Source organism: Capsicum annuum, chromosome 6 (genome assembly GCF_002878395.1).
Source record: "Capsicum annuum cultivar UCD-10X-F1 chromosome 6, UCD10Xv1.1, whole genome shotgun sequence".
NCBI lineage: Eukaryota > Viridiplantae > Streptophyta > Magnoliopsida > Solanales > Solanaceae > Capsicum > Capsicum annuum.
Window position 1 is genome coordinate 17,303,340 of NC_061116.1, and position 12,826 is coordinate 17,316,165.

Sequence of the window (12,826 nt, forward strand, 5' to 3'; positions counted from 1 at the left end):
AAGTTATTTTGGCATAATTTTTTTCAAGTTAAAGTGATTGTTTTTAATAAATAAAAGAAGTTGTAATTAAAAAGCAATCCAATAAATAACAAGAAGAAATCAATTACAAAAGACCAAGTGGAGATGGTCTTAAAAAAAAAAAGGAGAGGGCAAAAATGAAAATATACAAGAAAAGGGCACCATCAATACATTATAAAATTTGACATGTGTAGCAACTTTACATCACAAAAGAAGTGAAATGTGTAAAAAGTCCTTGTGAGCACTACCAAAATTTGTGATTCTCCTTTATATATATATATATATATATATATATATATATATATACATACTAGATACTTATGCTCATGCTTAGCACGAGCCCAACATTCCAACTCACATTTATGATCATACTGAATTAATAGCATCAATATCTTCGACGCAAAAAGAAATCAATCTATTTAATTCAAATTACATCCAATTCAGTAATAACACGATGAAATGGAACCTCTATTTGGATCAAGTGGCCAAGAGAAAAACAATATACATCAATTAATTTTGCAACCTGCAAGATTCCTCTTCTGCTGTATTTTTTCAGTTCTACTTAAATAACTTTACTGTACATATAAAACTATACTAATGCATACACGTTTCTATTTGAACAAATGTTTTAAGTTCACATATACGTTGAATGTAATGTATACTTTTTACTTACATATTAAACAATATATGTGAAAACTAAGTTCTAGCTAGTGCTACATAGCAGATTTTTGAAGTTTCTCATCTCTTAATAGTCTATTTCCACCTTGGTAACTTTTTATAAGCTTCAACTCAACGCAAGAAAGCAACTCCATATTTCCCTACATTGAAGAATGATGCAGGCATCCTTTTAAGAGTTAAAAATTCAACGCTATCCAGCAAAATATATCACACAACCACTTGACAGTAAAATTTTCTGGTCAGTCTTATCTCAAACAAAGGGAATTAGCCTTGATAAGGCTTCAAAGACCATTAGGCACGGGCTACAATTGATGCCATGTGTTGTTGCAGTTGAAAGTACACTTCACTTGATATGGCATATATTACAGAGACCTCTTTCATATATCTTTTTATTTACTGAATCAACGCATAGTAAATATGAAAATTCTTTCTTCTTCACATTCCTCATCATTGCTACAAACCACATAATAAACAAAAGAAAATGATTGTTTTGACTTATATTGAGATTCAAGATACGGATGTTTTTACCTTGGGATAGTTCACAAGGCTTTTTCCTCCATCAGCATTATCACTTATGGTACGATCAAGATTTTACTCCACATACAAGCTCAATGACAATGTTCCTTCTTGCAATAAGATTTTAATTTTTTAACCACAGTATTCTACCCAAAAGAATTAAAAAAAAAATACAATTCTGATCAACAAATCTTGAGTATACTAACTTTGAAAAATAGAAATTCGACACTTTGTGAAAAAATTATAGAATATATTACTCAAAATAAAAAAAATACCAAACATAAGAAGCATGCGGAGAGCATAGAAACACAACAATCATCAAAATAGTAAATTATTGCATGCAATAAGATTAGAACCCACATAGCAAACAAATCAAAAAAATTTGACAGAAAATAACAGTATGAGATCTAAAAATCATAAGTAATATTATGTCTACAATTGTCTTGCTTCATCTATCATCATCTTCACCAAGCTACCGGCTCTTGAAAATAATTAAATTAATAAAAATAATTAGAATACATTTGAATATGGGAATGCACAATGATTTCCAGATCATTGATCTAAAATAATATTTTGAAAAAATAATTTACTTAATGGCACTTAATGTCAACCTTACTATTCATTTTTCCTTGGCACATCAGTGGAATATTACATCTTGTGCACAAATAATAGTAGTGTAATCCTCCTAAAGTGGTACCATCTCTTCTACCCATTTACTATCTTTGATGTGAAGTCGATGAAAGTATTGAATCATCTCAAATATGAGAAGCAAACAATTTCATACTGTCAAAGACCATCCACAATAGACATATCATAGTTTGTTATATTTTTTAAAAACTTTGATTCCTTATCTCTTTGAGAGCACAACATAAATGAAATATTATAAAAGTGCTCATAACGTTGACACAGTATGCCTCCTATGTGAATTTTGTAAACATTTTTTCCTAGCACAATAACAAAAGATTGCAAATTATTCGTATATAAAATCTATATTATATACCCTCTTCCACTTATATAGTAAGTTCAAATAAACAAGAACTAGTATAGAACAAATATATGAAATATTTTTAAATCAGAGATGTAAATGCATAATGGAGGAGAGAAGGGAGAAATTGGAATCATATTGATTCATATTAACCTTCAAAATAATTTTTTTTTTTTGAAGAAGGCCATCTGGTAAGTAGAAATAGAACATTATGGACATTGAGAGAGCTTAGTTAGCAACAAAGCTACCTATTTCTGAAGCAACAATAGAAATACTACTTTTTTATTCAGATTAAGAAAGATACAAAGAAACAAAAAAATGTCATTCTCTCTTTAGGGAGAATAGACAACGAGATTATAACTTGATAGAGAGCACTACAAAGCTACAGTACTTGAATGCTAAAATCCAAAAAAAGAAGGTGAATGGTAAGGGTAAAAACCTGCAACACCGATATACCGAAGCTGAAATCATGAAAAGGCACAAATATTCATATCATATAGTATATCATACCAAATAGGTGAATTTATCACATCATTTTCTAATGTAATCTATTAAGAGCTAACCTATCCTTTATACGTCATTGAAATGTCATACCTCTTACAAATTGTATGAGCACAATAAGTCTAGTAAATTATAAAGAACAGGAGGTAGAAGTAAGGTTTTACACTCGACCCTCCTCAAATTGAGATTTTCAGATTTTGTTGTTGTTGTCATTATTAATAACACCAAATTCAAGCTTAATTATCTACACTTCACCACTGTCCCTTGATTTATGCGAACTTTATGTGGTGGGCTCTTTACACACTCATATAGTTGAAGTTCTAAAAATCATTCATCACCTCTATTTAACCATAAGAAGAGTAAAAGGGAGAGAATTAGAATAAGCTAACTGTACCAAATCATCGTACTACATAAATCATTAGTTCATATGATGTACAATCTAGAAACCTTTAATCACCTCTGTGGAGTTGATACACTTATAATCACCTCCTATATAAAAGTTCATGTATTTAGCATTGATTAGATAATTAATAAGTTAGAACATTAAAATACAATCCTTTTCTATTAAGTGAATAATATTCAACATATAACAAATTAAATGTACTGATTAGTCCCATGTATTACCAGATTAACTACCAACTTTCTTTTTGAAACACAGAACTTGTAAGATCATGTGCTTATGCTTTAGATTCTTAAGCCAAATTTGTTGAGGAATTTTCCCAAACACATGTAGGGAAAATTCTAAAATAAAGTCATTGCTTTCAAGCAACTATAAAAAAAATCTAAATGAAATCAACGTGAAACAGATAAAGACAGGATAAAAATAAGAAAAACAGATATAGAAAATAGATTCAATAATATGTTTGTTCATCCTTATATACCTCAATATCACAACTCCATTCACATATAATAAACTTTTTAGAACTTTTCACTTCTATACATGTTGAGAAATTAAAAAAAAAAACTTAAGAAGATCAAAGAAAAAATCAAGAGAAAACTTACCTGAAATTGGAAGAGAAGAGCAAGCCAAAACTAAAAATGTAATGAAAAGTGGCAACAAAGTAGTTTGAAGTGCAGATGGAGAGTGTCGGTGTAGAATATTCTAGAATCTTTTATTATTGAGCAAAAAGACTATTTTTTCCTTGGCCGTTCCTTTACTCCCTCTTCTATATAGCACAAGTAAACCTAATATTTTGTATAACCAATTAAAGTTATAAGAAAAAAATTATGAAGTACTTGCAAGAGTTAATGAGCAATATGAAGGAGATTGTCTATTTATTTGTCTAATCAGTTCTAGAAGTTGTCAAATCTAGAAGGTACAATAATTAATTTAATATTTTTTAATTCTAGAAGTATCAGTAATTGTTGAAATATTGTTTAATATTCATGTGATGGAAAGAATGCACACATGTGGGTCAACCATAGCCACAAGATATTCACATGTGGTAGAGAGAATAAGTAGATTTTTTTTCTATGTAAAATATCAAAAATACCCTTAATTATGTAAGATAGATATGAAATTTCAAATCTACCCTTGTTTCTCATCAACATTCTTTTCTGTCTTTCCTATATCCTACTATTTGTATTTTCTACTATTCTATTTTTATATTTTCTATTCTATATATATAAAAAAGTAGTAGTAGTAGTAGTAGTATATATATATATATATATATATATGGAGAGAGAGAGAGTGTGTTTATTAAATAGATATAGATATAGATATATCACCAATCGATGTCTTGACAAGCAAAATATATCTGAAAATTCAGGTGTCATGCAAAACACATCAATGCAAAAAATACAGATGGAGTGAATGACCAAGGGAGTGCAACCCAAAAGAAAAGACATGAATATATTTCAATTTTAGAAGCATAATTAAAACTCTAGTAGTAGCATACCAATGAAGTAGTCGTATATCCGAAACGTGGAAAGATATAATTTTAATAAAAATAAGTAAATAACCTTTTAAACCTTGATGAATGGAAAAGAGAAATGGTTAAATAACTAAATTGAAGGGTGCAAGCAGTGAAATGTTACATTTTTCTATCTGCAATCCAAAAGTCAGACAAACCATAATATTCATCAAATAGACCACCAAGAACAAAAGTTTGAGCTGCACTCTCAGCCCATATTATACTGAACTGAAATATCTTATGTGTATTATTGACCATCATCCAAATGGACTTTATGTCTTGAAAAAAGCATATTAACTTCCTAGATTACTATTTGCTACAAATACTGTGTTTGTTGTTATTATTTAAGGGTCAAGATTAAGATACCATAGTAACGCTTGATAAGAAAAGGGTTAGGATGTTAGTATAGATAGAGATCCAAATAAGAAGTCATGTGGTAACATACTATCACAAATTAGCACCACAAAACCACTAGTAAATTGAATTTAACTAACAGAAGGAAACTTTATTCCAAACATGCCAATTAACGTGGCTATTTACTAATGAATGTGTTTCCATCATTGGATAACTTTCTCGTAAAACAACTATCACAATGTTCCTGAAAAAATACCTCAAATAAGTGTAAAAAAAATACAATAGAATTGAAGAGGAGAAAGACGAAACTTACTTGTGCAGGGCCCTTATTAGAAAGAGATACAAGAGATGGAAAAAGCTCCTTCCACAAACTTAAACCTTCTCTCCTGGCTATATTTAACATATACAATTGCACAGTCCTAAGAACTATAAATTTATCAGTTGAAGTAATCAAATCTTAAACAAAAATAAAAAGAGAAAGAAACAACAGAAATACCTCGGCAACAAGAGCTGCCTCTGACTTTTAAAAGTCTATTCTTTACTGGAATTTGTAATTTTAGACATCAAATCAACAGCTACACTTCCAAAGTTTCTTTGCTCATCGGGGTTCAATTCATCTCATGCAACCGCACCAAATGCTGTAAAATTAATAAAATTTGAGAAATGGGTAGGAGCTTAATGTTTAAGCCATTCAGGCAACACTGGAAATATTTGCATCACAGAATGGACTTGTATGAAATTCAAAAAGAAGAGCGTAAAGAAAACTTGACTTGAACTTTCAAATCCCTTATATAGGAAAGTATCATGCCTTCTGTGCAGAAGTCAACCACAAAAAATATTAACGCAAAGAAGCTCAGCCATTTTCTTACAGATTTTGGTGTTCTGTTAAGTATTTCATGCCTATTTAGCACAAGACACTTTGTTTTCCCCAGCAGCTAATCTTATTATCTTTCTACAGACACACTGGCTCAAATCTTCTGGGAAGGATATCAAGAGTGCAAAGTGGGGGAGAGCGCATAGTGGAGCCTTACAAACTTTATTTATTCAATTCTATACTGAAGCCAAAAAGCAAATTACCAGTTTTTCTCCCTTTTCTTGAACAATAGAAATTTGAAAGTGTAAATTTATAAATTTGTGTCAAATTTTGAATGAAGCCATTAATGAAGAATGCTACTGGCTGAACAGTGTGAAGAAAGGTAAGCTAAAAAGTATCTCAGCTATTTGGGTGTCTTAACTAAGGATAAAATGCTAAGAGCTAAATGCAGAGTTATCATAATGTAGCCTGCAGCATCTTGTAGGCTTGCAGTCGCATTTCTGAAGATCATTCTTTCCTTACTAAAGTAAACGATGTGTTTGCCAAGACACGAACATCCCCTGCTTTTATCTGCAAAAGAAATAGAAAGTTCAGAAATATTTTTTTTATTGGTTAAAGTTATCAGAAATATAGATGCTTAAATAAGGAATACAATAAGAATTTTGCCTTAATCAGAAATATTTTTTTTTATTGGTGAAGTTAGCAAAAACATAGAAGCTTAAATTAGGAATACAATAAGAATTCTGCCTTAAATGGTATTGTAATCTATATATACTTAAAAGCACGGAGACCCTTAGCGAAATGTTGTTCACCATTTTTGCCTTTTAAGTTAGATTTCATATTGGACAGAGTCGTTATTTAGTAATTTTTTTAATATTTAGGACTTCAATATCCATTACATTTTGATTGCTAAGTCCTTCCGTATTTGAATTACATAAAGAGTCCTTTTAAAGTTAACTATAAATATACCACTTTGATTTTCTAGATCTTTTCGCCAAAATAAAAAAAACATACTCCAACATTTAGGACTTTGATAATATTTAGAAATTCAACTACAATTGTCCAGAATGTATAAGAGAGAAGTTGTATTTACTATCTACTTTGGCCGTGAGACATTCTTCTCTAAGACTTTATTGATTATCGAAAAAAAAATTAAAAAGGAAAAGGAAGCTTTGAACATTTTCCTCTTCCTTTCTATCTTAGGGGTGTGCATATTCGGATCAAACGAAAAGACTAATCCAAAGTTAATTTGGTTTGGTTTCAGATTGAGAAATTAAAAATTTTCATTTTTTTTTCAGTTTGATTTATATATATACACACACAACATATACTATTTAAGGAAGATTGAATTTGAGTGTTTCACCGCGTAAAAAAATCAACGCCAAAATACTAAAATTCATTAGTATTCTAGCTTATAAGCATTGAAACACTCAATGTGATGTCAACAGAAAACTGCTCAATTAAACATATAAGAACCAAAGAAAGTGCAACTCTTTGTGAAAACAGGAGAACAAAACATTACTAAAAGCATTAGAATTAGTGTAAGAACTATACCAACACAATGAGCAGCGTGTGATTTTCGCAGAATAGCAACAAGGCAAAGATCTCCAATTTTCTTCTCAAACACGTATTCAAGAAACAGCTCTGCCACTGGATATGTCAAACACTGGAAAATTAAGCCTAAGAAAATTAGACGCAGAAAATTATGTTAGATTTGCCTTTACACAAGAGTAAAATGCAGTATCGATATATAAATCGTGGGTGCATTTTTGAAGTATTTGGAGAACAACTCAGCGTTAGTAGTAGCACTCGTCAGAACGAGACACAAATCAGGTCTTCACGGAAGGAGGTCACATAAAATTATCAAGAGAAAATCTTTAATCATGCCTCTTTCATGAATTTCATCAACAAGCAGATGGCTAATACCAGTCAAATCAGGGTGCTGAACCTACACTTGAAAGCAAGGGAGGGAAAATCATCTTTCCTTTGAATAGATAGAAAACCTCTAAATCAGTAGGTATTAATCCAAGCCAATAATTACATATATAACTATATCAATAATATAAAGTCAATCTTGCATAAAATATATTAAGCTTCTAAAAATTTGACTCTCCAAATACACAACAGCTTAGCAATAAAGGTGTGGAGGAACAAAAAAACAAAAGGCATATGAGCGTGCCAGTAGAAACCTACCTTGTCCTATTTCAAAGACAAAACATTGAACACGAAATCTACACAAGTTTTGACAAAGGAGAGTTCAAAACACTATTACCAGCTCATGAGCAATAGTTCTAAGAGGAAAAGATTAGAAAAGATAGGCTGTTTCTGAGAAACTAAACAAATGTAACAATGTTAAAATTAACCTAACCGCTAGCATCCTATTACGCTGATAGTAATGTCACAACAACTTCAACAAGTAGGATTGTGGTCAGATAAAAGTACGGGATTGTTTCACAAGTTATAAGCATGTCGCTTCATTAATTCTTTATGCACAAAAAATTTAACTGTAGGCAATAATTTTTTAAACCCAATAGAAACTAAGAAAACAATATAAAACATCAATATTACATTGTCCTATAGTTATTCTAGTTTATCCACCGATCTATACATTGACATACATTAATCTTTAGTCTCAGATAAAGACTAGATATTGACCAGATGTGTAATGCTTAGCTTGGTTAACCTAACTTAGAAGAACTCCAAGAGTCGCTCTAGGAAACACAAGAAGTTGTGTTTGAGTTCAATGACATACCTGAGAATGTTGGGCACCAACTCCAGCTGCAGCACCATTAGGACCCCTGAAGACTATGGGAACGAATATCTGACTAGCTGATATGTAATTTGATTTTGCAGTAGAATTGATGATATGGTCAATTGTCTGCATGACTTCAAGAAAGATTATTCTTCGGGTCAGCAGTTAAGGGTATAAACCATAAATCAAAAAATCCTATCAAAGAGAAAGACAAGATGCAACAAGAAAATTTTGCCTGGAGAAAGTAATACAGTAGCAATTCTTATTCTGTTTAATAGAATAGCTGGAGAAAGTTGTTAGTTTCAATTTGGAAGGAAACAAGCCCCATAAAGATAAATACCATTTTGCCAACAATTACTTGATTGTATAGCTATGTGCTAACCCAGATATTCACGACTAAGTTACAGTTTCGTGCATCTAAGAGTTACAAATTACCATAAGGGACAACAAACTCCTTGTATCCATATTGACTTAACATTCAAAACACAAATAAGGACCTAGTACTAACCTCCTAGCTTTTTGTTCAATATATATAAGAACCTGGTTCTTAAATTCCTATTTTACATTAGATTTAACAATTTTGTTTGCATTCCTTTGCACTAAATTTAACACAAAACACCAAATACAGACCTAGATGAGATTGAATTTAAACCCTATTGAAAAAAGAAAGAAAAAATATAGAGAGCATAAAAAAAGGGTGAAATTTCATTCGTACCTCTGGTAAAGTAAGAGGAACAACAATTTTATTACTATCCATTTTAGGATCTTTTTCTTTTTTTCTACTTGATAATTAGTCAACCAAAACCTCCACAAAAAATCGTTAGAAAAGACGGCAGAATAGAATGAAATTGATTAGCAGAAAAGAGAGTAGAAAGATCAAGAAGGATCGAGAAGTCAGATTATAAGAATACAGATAACTCAAAACAGTAATAGTGGAAGATGTTTTGTTAAGAAAATTGACTGTTTCGCCCCTGGTCGTTCCTTTGGTGACTCTTTTATATAGTAGAAATATACTAGATACTTGCACGGGCATTTTGGCAACACTAATGTACAAAAGAAATTCAACTTTGGAGAAAATTATTTTCTACTTGTTTTAATTGTTTAGTATAGGAATAAAAAAAAAAGTAGAACAATGAACCGATGTTAACATAATATATACATTCAGTGTGGAACAAAGTTGAGTTTGCTAGATTGGTTCAACCAATACAAAAGTGATTATATAAGTGGATAAAAATCTAGTTAGATTGTTGCAACTATAGTTGGAGGGACGTCTTTCGTTTGGACATTCCTGGAGAAGTACATAATGCACGTTTATTTGAAAGTTTTAAATATAAAAGTTGAGGAGACATACATTGATTTCGTAATATTTATTGCATAAAAAAATTACCGAAATACCCTTGGTAGTCATTTAATGAGGAACAAAAAGATATTTATAAAAAATTACTACCGTGTATAATTCAATTACAAAGTTCTAAATAAAAATATTATTAAAATAATATATGAGGATAAAATTAATAAATATAAGGAAAAATAATATACATGTGTAACCATTTTACTGCACCATAAAAATGAGGACAAAACTAATAAATATAAGAAAAAAGCAATATGTATGTGCAACCATTTTATTGCACCATAAAGTTACCAAAAAACCCTTGGGGTGGAAAAAATAAGTAATTTGACCTTTATAATTGAATTATACATGATAGTATTTTTTTTATGAATATCTTTTTGTTCCTTATTAAATGACTACCAAGGGTATTTCGATAATTTTATGGTGGAATAAAATGGTTACATATGCATATTACTTTTTTCTTATATTTATTCGTTTTGTCCTCATTTTTATGGTGCAATAAAATGATTACACATGCATATTATTTTTTTCTTATATTTATTAGTTTTTTCCTTATGTATTATTTTAATAATATTTTTATTTAGACCTTTGTAATTGAATTATACATGGTAGTAATTTTTTATAAATATCTTTTTGTTCCTTATTAAATTACCTATTTGTTATACCCCAAGGGTATTTCGGTAATTTTATGGTGCAATAAAATGGTTACACATCCATATTGTTTTTTCCTTATTTCTATTAGTTTTGTCCTCATTTTTTATGGTGCAATAAAATGGTTACACATGCATATTGCTTTTTTCTTATATTTATTTCTTATATTTATTAGTTTTGTCCTCATGTATTATTTTAATAATATTTTTATTTAGACCTTTACAATTGAAAGGTTGGGGTGACTAAAATTACTGAAATACCCTTGATAGTCACCCCAATCTTCACTTATATATAGTAGTAAAAAGCAATATGCATGTGTAATCATTTTATTGCATCATAAAAATGAAGACAAAACTAATAAATATAAAAAAAAAAAACATATGCATGTGTAACCATTTTATTACTACTGTATATAAGTGAAGGTTGGGGTGACTTCAATTACCGAAATACACTTGGTATTCACCCCAACCTTCACTTATATATAGTAGTAATTTATTAGTTTTATCCTCATTTTGATGCTGCAATAAAATGGTTACAACTTACACATGCATATTATTTTTTTCTTATATTTATTAGTTTTGTCCTCATGTATTATTTTAATAATATTTTTATTAGACCTTCATAATTGAATTATACATGGTAGTATTTTTTTATAAATATCTTTTTGTTCCTTATTAAATAACACCAAGAGTATTTTGATAATTTTATGGTACAATAAAATGGTTACACATGCATATTATTTTCTTATTATATTTATTAGTTTTGTCCTCATTTATGGTGTAATAAAATAGTTGCACGTACATGTTATTTTTTTCTTATATTTATTAGTTTTGTCCTCATGTATTATTTAATAATATTTTTATTTAGACCTTTGTAATTGAACTATACATGGTAGTATTTTTTTATAAATATTTTTTTAATTCCTTATTCAATGACTACCAAAGATATTTCAATAATTTCATGGTGCAATAAATATTTCGAAATTGATGTATGTCTATATGCATGTGTGACCATTTTATTTACTGTTACATATAAGTGAAGGTTGGGGTGATTAAAATTACCGAAATACCCTTGGTAGTCACCCCAACCTTCACCTATATATAGCAGTAAAAAAGCAATACGCATATGTAACCATTTTATTGCACCATAAAAATGAGGACAAAACTAATAAATATAAAGGAAAAACCATAAACCTTCATTTATATAGAATAGGATAATAATAATAATAATAATAATAATAATAATAATAATAATAATAATAATAGAAACTAATTTAGAAGTAAAGGTTTGGTTTTACACAAAAGACAAATTAGTAGTACACCAAACCTTCACTTATATATAATAGAAATATATATATATATATATATATATATATATATGTGTGTGTGTGTGTGTGTGTGTGTCTAACCAACCCATAAACAATGGTATTAGTCATCTCAATGAATCTCTTGAACTTTGATAATATATTCGTAAAAAGCAACAAAAAAAATACTAATAGGATTTCTATTAAATATACTCTTTGAAGTTTAAACATATATTTTCACATCTCCAACTTTAATATGGTATTACCAAATATTATACCGAATCGAAGTTTAATTTATCGATTATCAAATTACCAAACCAATATTTATAAATATGGTATTTGGTATCTATGTTCAGATATCGATTACCGAATTATCAAATCTAAACTTTAAAAATACTGAATCGATCGAATACCAAACACCCACTCTACCTGGTGGAGCTTACAAAGGAAAAGAAAAAAGTAACGTTAAAGCAAATGACCAGACAAGGATTTTATAAAAGGAGATTGAAATAGTCAAGATGAGAAAAGAAATTTAAGCCAAGAATCAACTAATAGTAATAATGAGAGAATAACTTAAAAAGGCAAGATATTAATAGTAATATGAACAATATTCTCTCACATTAATAGTAAAATGAACAATATTCTCTCACATATTACAGCGCTAATCATCTTGAGATATAGCCACAAAATTGAATTTTACCCTTATAAAATTACTACAAATCCAATAATCAAAAGGGGAAAACAACCCACAAAAAAAAAAAAAAAAGACAATGGCAACATCTTCCTTGTCTTCGTTTTCCTCTACATTAGTCTTATACCTAATTGTTGCTTCCTTGATGACACCAAGTACAAGTAACCATTTGTCTGATATGTGCATTAAAACAAAGAGTCCAAGGTTTTGCTTGCAAGTTTTCGGCCTAAATCCTCATAGGAGGCCTTACGCGCTGACACTAGAGGCCGTCAACTTATCATTGAAAAACGCCTCCGCGA

At 29.6% G+C, this 12,826-nt stretch overlaps 1 long non-coding RNA gene across 2 annotated transcripts; it reads right to left on the minus strand.

Annotated features, from left to right (window-relative positions):
- Positions 1-394: 394 nt before the first annotated feature.
- LOC107873512 lies at positions 395-4,042 on the minus strand. 2 transcript variants are annotated; one of them, XR_007056961.1, is made up of 3 exons: positions 3,701-4,042; positions 1,225-1,319; positions 395-836 (listed from the first exon to the last, which is right to left on the minus strand). It is a non-coding gene; the product is annotated as an uncharacterized LOC107873512 (long non-coding RNA). The 2 variants fall into 2 exon arrangements; XR_007056962.1 differs by lacking the exon at positions 3,701-4,042 and having other exon boundaries at positions 1,225-3,694.
- Between the last annotated feature and the right edge of the window lie 8,784 nt (positions 4,043-12,826).